Source organism: Sorex fumeus, unplaced genomic scaffold (assembly GCF_029834395.1).
Source record: "Sorex fumeus unplaced genomic scaffold, SorFum_2.1 ptg000086l, whole genome shotgun sequence".
Classification (NCBI taxonomy): domain Eukaryota; kingdom Metazoa; phylum Chordata; class Mammalia; order Eulipotyphla; family Soricidae; genus Sorex; species Sorex fumeus.
In genome coordinates, this window is record NW_026606143.1 from 25,095,339 (window position 1) to 25,104,669 (window position 9,331).

General features: G+C 37.2%; 1 pseudogene; it reads left to right on the forward strand.

Annotated features, from left to right (window-relative positions):
• Positions 1-4,126: 4,126 nt before the first annotated feature.
• LOC130039439 (uncharacterized) lies at positions 4,127-4,219 on the forward strand (annotated as a pseudogene).
• Positions 4,220-9,331: the final 5,112 nt, after the last annotated feature.

Below are 9,331 nucleotides of genomic sequence, written 5' to 3' on the forward strand. Positions count from 1 at the left end.
GAAATTCAAATAAAAATTAAAGTGTGTATCACCACATGCCTGTGAGAATGGCCAAAAAAAAAATGCCAGAAAAACAATTGTTGGCGGGGGTGTGGAGAAAGGAGCCCTCATTTACTGTGTTGGGAATGTAAACTGGTTTATCCTCTGTGGAAAACAGAGTGGAAATATTTTTAATTAAAAATAGATGTATTATATGACCCAGAAATTCCACTCCTAAGTATCTATCCAAAGAACCCAGGACCATTGATATCAAAATAAACTATGTACACCTATGTTTATTGCAGCAGTATTTATAACAGCCAAGCCCTGAAAGCAACCCTGGTGCCTAACAATAATGAATAGGTTGTGATATAGACACGCAACAGACTCTAAGAAAAGATAAAATTTTTCAAAGATAATACTGGAATGAATTATGCTAAGCAAACTAAGTTATGATAAAGACAAAATACCAGATGATTTTACTCACATGTGGAATATAGGTATTAAGTAATCCTTTAAACTTGGACCACAAAATTAAGGCTACCAAATGGGGGACTTAAGAGATGGACAGAGTCCAGTGGCATGTTGTGGCAGGCTAGTGGCATTTTTGGTGACTGTGTTGTGCAAATGTTGTATCCTTAAAACATGTAACTTTGTGATGCTGGAGCGATAGCACAGTGGGTAGGACGTTTACCTTGCACATGGCCACCCCAGGTTCGATTCCCAGCATCCCATTTGGCCCCTAAGCACCTCCAGGAGTAATTCATGAGTGCATGAGCCAGGAGTAACCCCTGTGCATCGCTGGGTGACACAAAAAGCAAAAAACAACAACAAAAAAAATGTAACTTTGTATTGTCTTATGAACCAGCATAACTGGAATAAAAATCAAATTTTAAAAGGAGTTGATTTATAAAAGTATTCCCATCACACCATAACCATGCTTCTCAGCAGAAACTCTATAGGCCAGAGGAGACAGGAGAGAAAGGAACAATATGTGGATAATATGTAAATACCAGATGATCTCACTTATCTTTAGGATATGAGAAACAGATCAAAGGGTATGGACAACTGGATTACAGAACTGAGAGTGCCAGGCGTGGCTGAGGATAGGGCAGGGAAATGATAAAATAGACTAGAAGTAACACAAGAGCCTATGTGGATGATTTGCAATATATGGATTTGGTTAAATGAGGTAACAGCCTGCAGCAAAACTATAACTGTCAATCAACAAGTAGTCGGAGAAAGAGCCGGGTTGGGAGTGGAAGATTATATCAGAGGGACATGGAGCTGAAGGTCAGTGGTAGAGGTATGCATACACTATTGTGTATATTATGTAAACTATGAACTATGTTTTAAAATAATACATAAATACTTTAAGATAAAAATTGCCTCCTTTAAAAAAATAAAGAAAAAACTTTTTGGCCTGGTACTGGTGGATGAAGCCTTAGCCTCTTACTTGAAAGGCAAGCTTTCTACCACTCTCCCACTTTGCTACATTCATGGCCCCCAAAGTACCTCTTATTTTCCTTCAAGAAAATAGAACAATTCTGAAAATTGTGTAACCCACACAGGGCTCTGAATAGCTCAAGTTATTCTGAGAAAAGTAGAAAATGGAGCCATCATGCTCCCAAATTTCAAACTATATTATTAAGCATTACTACTTAAAAGATTGTGGTATTGGAAGAAAAACAAAATCAGGAAAAAAACAAGGAAATAAAATAGAGAAACCAGAAATAAATGTATTTACATATGGACATCTTATCTATGATAAAGAAACCAACTCAATAGAACAAAGAAAAGAACTCCTCTCTAACAAATGATACTAGGAAAACTGAACTGCCCCACAAGAGAAAAAAATGAAACTTGATCACTAACACCATACACAAAAAATAACTCAAAATGTACTAAAGACTTTGCTACTGGGCCTGAAACCATAAAATATGTGTAAGAAAACAACGGTGAGCCACTCCAGGACCTTAATATCAAATATGTATTCAGAGACTAAAATCCAAGGAAGAGCGAAACAAAAGCAAGAATAAACAAATGGGACTATGTGAATTGGAAAATAAAAACTCTTACAAGGCCAGAAATAAAGTACATGATGTAAAGTGCTTGCAATGGAATCTGATTCAGCTATATTTAAGCTATAAACAGGGGATAAGAATGAATAACAACAATACTGCGTATAAAAATTGCCTTACTATTTCTATTGTTACATATTATCATATAATTATACTAGACTAGTTTTTTTATCATTTGGAAAGGCCATTAAACTTCACAAGTGAATGAAGTGTGTTTGAATTCCCAAAGCACATAAATGCCAAGTATTCAACATATCAGAACAGCAAAAATATTATCAACAATTCAAGCAAAGAAAAAGATTCGTTGGGACATGTAAATTGTATAATTACCCTTCTATAATGATTGTAATATTCACAGTATATTTGTTCTGAATCTTTTTTATGAGATTTTAAATTATATCTATAATTTAGTTACTTATAGGACTACATGTACCCTTTTGTCAATGTCTGTTATATGAATTATGATCCCTGTTTTGCGAATAAGGAATTTATTTCTCACCAGAAATAACAGTTTTTTTTCCAAAATTACATTGTTGAATCGGTGAAACAAAAATTTGAGAACAGGTCTGCCATAATCTGAAATTCTGTGAAACTCCTCTGAATTAACATAAGACTACTAATTTTTTTCAGTAATGGAAATTAGAGAGTGAAAGAAACAAGGAATGTCAAAACATCTTTAGCTTCACTGAAAGAATAAACATTGGCAAGTAATGCAAAAGATAAAATCACTTAATATTCTTTGGTTGAAGTATTTCAAATTGAAGTATGAGAGATGTGAAAGTTCAGTAAAGTATATGTAATAAGGTACCAGGAGGAAACTTTGAAGCTAACTTGAAACTCTCAGAGGGTGTCAAAGAGTTTAAAAGAACAGAAACTCAGTGCTACCATTTATATTTGAATAAAGTTCTACTCTGTACAAACCATAATCATGATTCTTCTTAGACTCATTCTTTACATTCCTTTGCTGTTTGTTTTTTATATCAAGAGGCTTAATTTTTAACTCCTCCTTTAGCATTCATTCTTAAAAAAGTTTAAGCATTTTGGTTCATAAACTGTTACTGTTATGGTTTTATTAATTCTTTTAACTGCAGCTTGATCTCATTTATTTAATTTTTTTGCTGTTTGGGTCACACCCAGTGATGCACAGGGGTTACTCCTGGATCTGATGCTGGGAATCGAACCCGGGTTGGCCATGTGCAAGGCAAACGCCCTACCTGGATGCTATCGCTCCAACCCCCGCCTGACTTCATTTAACCCTCCACATTAGCTCAGTATAAAAAGATATCAGATTATTCTTGAAATAAAGATGGATGACTACTATTAATCTTTTGTTGGTCCAAGCCTGTGTTTACCAACAGTGGTTGTTGCTAAAGAGAAAATAAATATGCCATGTATTTCATATTTAATAGTCCAATCATAAGAGACTTTTATGAAGTAGAGTTCATTTGAAAACAAAAACAAGAGGTGAAAAATGGTGATGAGCCAATAAATAATGCAGGTTTCTTGAGAAAATTCACTAAAAAGATGTGTTTTGACCATGAGGATCTGGCATTGTGATAAGTGAGGCTGTATTTCAGTTCGAGCTCAACTTTAGAGAAGTACATTTTTCTAAATCATACGCAGATGCCATAAGTGTAATACTTGTTTGTAATACTTTTTTTACTTTTTCAGAGCAATTAATGTACTAAACAATCCTTTCCCCTCCCTTAGCTAAATCTCAACTCTTAACTTCCTATGAATTATTGAGTGCTCTGAAGTAACGAGCAAATATTTTGTGAGCCAAGATTACCTCCTATCAATTTTATATGCCCAGCAAGCGAAAAAGGATTTTACAATTTAATGGCTAAAAATTATATACTATTTTATGATATGTGGCAATTATATTAATTTATATTTCAGTGTCCATAAACTTTTATTGCACAACAGCCAGGCCCACTTATTTAATATTGTTTATGAATACTTTTGTGCTACCACACAATTCATTTGTTGTGATAAAGACTGTATGTCCAGCCCATGAGAATGAAAATATCCCATATCTGGAATTTTGCATAAAAGTTTGCTCAACAGTGCTCGCTTCAGAAGCACATATACTAAAATTGGAACGATACAGAGGAGATTAGCATGGATGACACACAAATTCATATGCATGTTGGGGTTATCCTGACCTTTTCTATAAGTTCAAAAACATCTATTTCAGTCTTATGATTTGTATCGGACCTTCAAATAAAGTAATTTGGTACCCCCCCCCCAAAAAAAAGTTTGCTCAACAATAGCAAGAAGATATTAATTTACATGTGTCAGATTTTTAATGTTCTTTTATTTTGATTTTTAATATTCTTTTAAATATTATTTAATATTTTACAAAATAGTAGCTGAAGACCTCTCGAGCCAGCCACGGCCATGCTGGGACCATTCTCCACACGTCTGGACAGGCCTCATGCATGAAAGAACTGGCAGAGCAACCCAGGCATGTGGGTCCCGGGGCTGAGGTCTCCAAGCCTACTCAGATTGGGACTGGGCCTTCTCCACCTAGACCCTCCATCTTCCAGTAGGTAGGCGTCACACCCACCAGCTGCCACCAGCGCCAGGTTGGTCCCATCAATGGCCAAGATACAGAGACTATAAAACCCAGCTCCCGGAAGCACATAGTCGCATATGCGGCCGCGCAACATCTTATTATCTTATTTTTTCCTTTGGAGAACCTGGCAAGCTACCAAAAGTGTCTTGCCCACACGGCAGAGTCTGGCAAACTTCCCGTGTCATATTCAATATGCCAAATAACAGTAACAATGATGGGTCTCATTCTCCTAATCCTGAAAGAGCATTGAAATGGCTCTTTTAAAATCTCAGGGCTAAGAAGAAGAAGATGTTACTTGTGCATGCTCGAGGAAATTGATGAACAACAGGATGATCATGATTGTTATCATGATTATTTTAATATTATTTTGATTTTAATATTCTTTTATTTTGTCATATAGGTATCCAGGTATTCTGAAGTTAGGCCTTAAGTCCCTTTGTTATCACTTTAAAATTGAGTGGCTTTAGATAATTACTTATCGACTTAAGTTCATGGTTTTTATTTGTTTTTTTCAAGGTGGGTTGATGATAATTTCTTTTGTGGGGGGGGCACACTTGGTGGTGCTCAGGGCTTACTTGGGGCTCACTCCTGGCAAACTCAGGGAACCATGTGTATTGCCAGGGATCCAATCCACGTAAACCACATGCAAGGTAAAGACCCTAATCTCGGTAATGTTTCTCCAAATTTCTTGAGAAACTTGTGATGAAAGATTTGAGAACATTACATTACTTGAACTTAATGGCTACCTTAATGTAGTTTACAGATACAATGAAATTCAACAATTTTCATTTCATTTCATCATCCTGTTATTCGTCGATTGCCTCGAGCAGGCCCCAGTAACGTCTCTTTCATCCTAGCCCTGAGATTATATTCAAGGCTCTTTAGGAGAATGAGACCCATCATTGTTACTGGTATTTGGCATATTTGGTACGCCACGGGGAGTTTGCCAGACTCTGCCCTGTGGGCAGGCTACATTCGATAGCCTGCAAGTTTGTCCAAAGTAGGAATGAGACAATAAGATGTCATAAAAAAAAGTTCTGATAAGATGTCGTGCGGCCGCGAATGGAATTTGGAGGATCTGGGTGGAAGATGCTCGACTCCAATTCGAGTAGACTTGGAGGTCTCGGCCCCGGAACCCGCGTGGCTTTGTCCCTCTGCCAGTACCTTCATGTGTGCGGAGAGTGGTCTCAGCATGGTGGTGGCTGGTCCTGGAGGTCTTCGGCTGCTGGAGCCCTGGTCGGGGTGGGGAGGAAAGCTCAACCCGCTCCCCTCCAAGGGGCTCCGGGAAGGAACACCCAGGCGCGGGGGCAGAAGACTGCACTGTTCTCGTCCGGGATCTGGATTTTATAGTCTCTGAGTCTTGGCCGCTGATGGGATTACACGGCGCCAGGGGGCCAGGTGGTGGGTGTGACCCCCGCCTACTGGAATTTGGAGGATCTGGGTGGAAGATGCTCGACTCCAATCTGAGTAGGCTTGGAGGTCTCGGCCCCGGAACCCGCGTGGCTTTGTCCCTCTGCCAGTACCTTCATGTGTGTGGAGAGTAGTCTCAGCTTGGTGGTGGCTGGTCCTGGAGGTCTTCGGCTGCCGGAGCCCTGGTCGGGGTGTGGAGGAAAGCTCAACCCGCTCCCCTCCAAGGGGCCCCGGGAAGGAACACCCAGGCGCGGGGGCAGAAGACTGCACTGTTCTCACCCCTGGCGCCGTGTAATCCCATCAGCGGCCAAGACTCAGAGACTATAAAATCCAGAAATTCAACAAATGTTCGATATATTCTTCAGATGAAAAAAACAAAAATATCACAAAATTCATCTAAAACTATACAATGATTCATAACAAAACCAATACTGAAGGGGAAAAAAGCCCACAAAAATGAAGGTATCATACTCCCAGAATTCAGAGTTTATACTATGTAATCAAGACAGCATGGTATTATGACAAAGGGGCCAAGATCACATAACCGCAGCAAGAAAAATCAATTCAATAAATGGTGTTGGGAAAACTAGACAGACAGATACCAAAAACCAAAACAAACAAAGAGAAAACATGGAAACTAGATCATTACCATGATGCACAAGAAAATAACTAAAGACTTGAGTGGAAGACCTGAAGCCATAAAATTTACAATAGTTATGCTTTATGATCTCAGCCCTATAGATGCCTTTGGCAATTCTTTGGGCAAGGGAAACAAAACCAAAAAATATATTTATATTAAAGTGTAAACGTACAGAATTATGAAGAAACTATCATTTAAGTGAAAAGATGTGGACTAGGGGTGACATGGATTTGGGCATTGGTTGTGAGTTTTGGTCAAGGTACATAAATTTTTAGACTAAAATCAGAAACTTGATCTTGTGATTAAAATCAGAAAGCAGGACTTCAATTCACAGTGTTTGATTGAGTGTGGGATGTTGCCTAATAATTTGCGTTTCTAACAATCTCCTTAACAATGGAGGCAGAGTTGATCTGGAGACAGTAATTTGAGAACCATTATGCACAATAAACTGAAACACTTCTCAGTGCAGATTATTTTGACACTTTCCCTTCCATTATCTGTTTTGTCCATTTAATGGTCTCATATCTAAAACTTGTATATTATCAGTAGACGATTCTACATTCATATTATTCCATATATGCTGATGTGATAGATGAAAGAATCAAGTTTATTTTGTTAAATTAGAAAATAATTTATGAGATGTGGATTCCAATGTTATTTGTGGATGGTGCTTTGCCACTTTAAGGAAAAAATGACATCAGCAAAAGGAATAATGGAACTCACAATACCATATCAGTAGTTTATATTAAATAAATCATAGATTTTAATGAAGTGAAGTATCAAGTCCTTAATAACATAAACTTATTTGTAAAATGATTTTTGGTGCTGAAGTAATAGTACAGAGAGTATGAATGATGCAGCTGACCAAGATTCTATTGTTGGAACCTATACGATCCCCCAAACCTACCACAAATGATTGCTTAGCGCAGAACCAGAAGTCCTGAGCACCACAGATATGGCCCCCAAACAAGAACAAATTAAAAAAAAAACAGTGACTGATAAGGTTATTTTTAAATTATTACTAAATTAAATGGTATGATTTTACTGGCACTAGAGCATATTCTCTAATGAAACTTTGAAATACCTTTAATTCAATATTACATTTAAATGCATTGTACTTATTTATTTCTATTACTCTGCACAAAGACGAATTTCATTTTTTTATTTTTTTAAAATTTGGAGCATTTTCTTAAGATTATAGGCAGCTAATTGATAAAATAATGAGAAAAAATCAATTCAAAACTTACAAATAATTTTTCTTGATTCTCTAATCTGTAGCCACCAAAGACAAATTTTAACTAAGAAAAATTATCAATATTTTAGAGGCCATAGCAATAATACAGGGGAAAAGGCTCTTATGTTTCATACAACTGACCCTGGTATGATCACTGGCACCACATATGGCCCCCCAAGTATTTCCAGAAGAGATAGATCACTGAGCACAGAGCCAGGAATAGTTCCTAAAAACTACCCAACAACGCCCTTAAGATATACTACGGTGATTGATTTTATATACTTTTATTGGTAAATGACTTTTGCAAAAGTATATAACAGTATTTTATAGACACATTTAGACCCTTGAATAGATTATGAACTATACATACATCATTCACTGAAGACTGGCACTCTGGGATGACAGCATGATTCAGTGATTGTGATGTGCTAGATTATGTTTGTTGTAGCAGAAAGCAAAATAGTTTTTGTTTTATTTTCCTCCTGAACACTGTACACTGAAGGTAAACTGGATATAAATTAATTGCAGGGGCTGATTCCACTTTATAATCAGGAGTATATGATGATATCTAAAGCCACTTTTGTTTTAATTGAAAAGAAACTGCAAAATCCATAAAATCAAAGATAATTCATGCACAGTGATGTGGATAATTTACTGCAAGTTATTGAGATATGCCTCCAAACTTTTAAAATATACAGATAACAAGAAAAAATATTACATATTATGAATGTTCAGTTCTTTAAAATTTTAAAAAATGCTTTATTTCATTTTCTTTCGAAAGTATCTCACATCCCTTTATTTTACCTGGACTAGTACATTTATTTTTCACCTAAGAATATTTAGACTCAGAATACAAAAATAAGTCATGTTCTCCATTTTAAATCTAAACTGTTTGTTTTTGGATTTCTAACTTCATCTGGCTTTTACGAGTTCCTGTTTCATCGCAAAGCAGCCATTGGGAAGTTAGTTATTTAATCTCCCTGAGCAACCTAAGGGGAAACATTCTGAGGGGGGAAATTTCATGGCATTCCTCTTTCAAAAATTTTTGCATTGCACCCAACTCAATAGCAGCATGCAGATATCAGTAAAACAAATGGCAAGAGGCCATCTTTGCAGCATTCAGCCTAAGAGAAGGACCACATGGAGGGTGCGGGAACCACAGATCCCAGAGGAAAAAAAAAAACAGGTTCCAAAAAGAGCCGAGATCACTGGCAAGTCCCAGATGGGGTAGATGCCGCATCCCACCTCCCCCAGATGGAACCCCGGTGACCAGAAGCCTCTACAAACACAGCTCGAGTATGTGGGAACTAGGACTTTTCCTCAAAACTGCGCGGCCAACATCTCTCTATATACAAAGTGATCAATGGGAAGTAAACCACACAATCTTTCTCCCTGAAAATCAGAGTTAA